Below are 345 nucleotides of genomic sequence, written 5' to 3'. Positions count from 1 at the left end.
GAGAGAGAGAGAGGGCTTAGCTTCCCTTAATTTAAAGGGTGGTGGGATTTAATTTGAATTTCTAATGGGAATTGGTGGGAGTTGTTCTTTGATCCGTTCTCTTTGAAGAAGAGGAGGGAAGCTTCCAATGTCATTCTTGAAATTAAGACTGGTCTGTTTTGTATAAACCTACGCGTGGCTTTCACTGCGTTTTAGTTTAAACTTTAAAGCGTAGAAGATATAGAAGATGGAAGAAGAAGAAGGAAACAGGCAGGACAAGAAGAACTATTGCAAGAAGAAGAAGCGCGCCTTTTTCTTTTCTCTTCCTTTCTTTGTTCTCACCTAACTACTTTTCAGACTTTGATA

The sequence above is a fragment of the Fragaria vesca genome, linkage group LG1 (assembly GCF_000184155.1).
Source record: "Fragaria vesca subsp. vesca linkage group LG1, FraVesHawaii_1.0, whole genome shotgun sequence".
Classification (NCBI taxonomy): Eukaryota; Viridiplantae; Streptophyta; class Magnoliopsida; order Rosales; family Rosaceae; genus Fragaria; species Fragaria vesca.
This window is presented reverse-complemented; position numbering follows the sequence as displayed.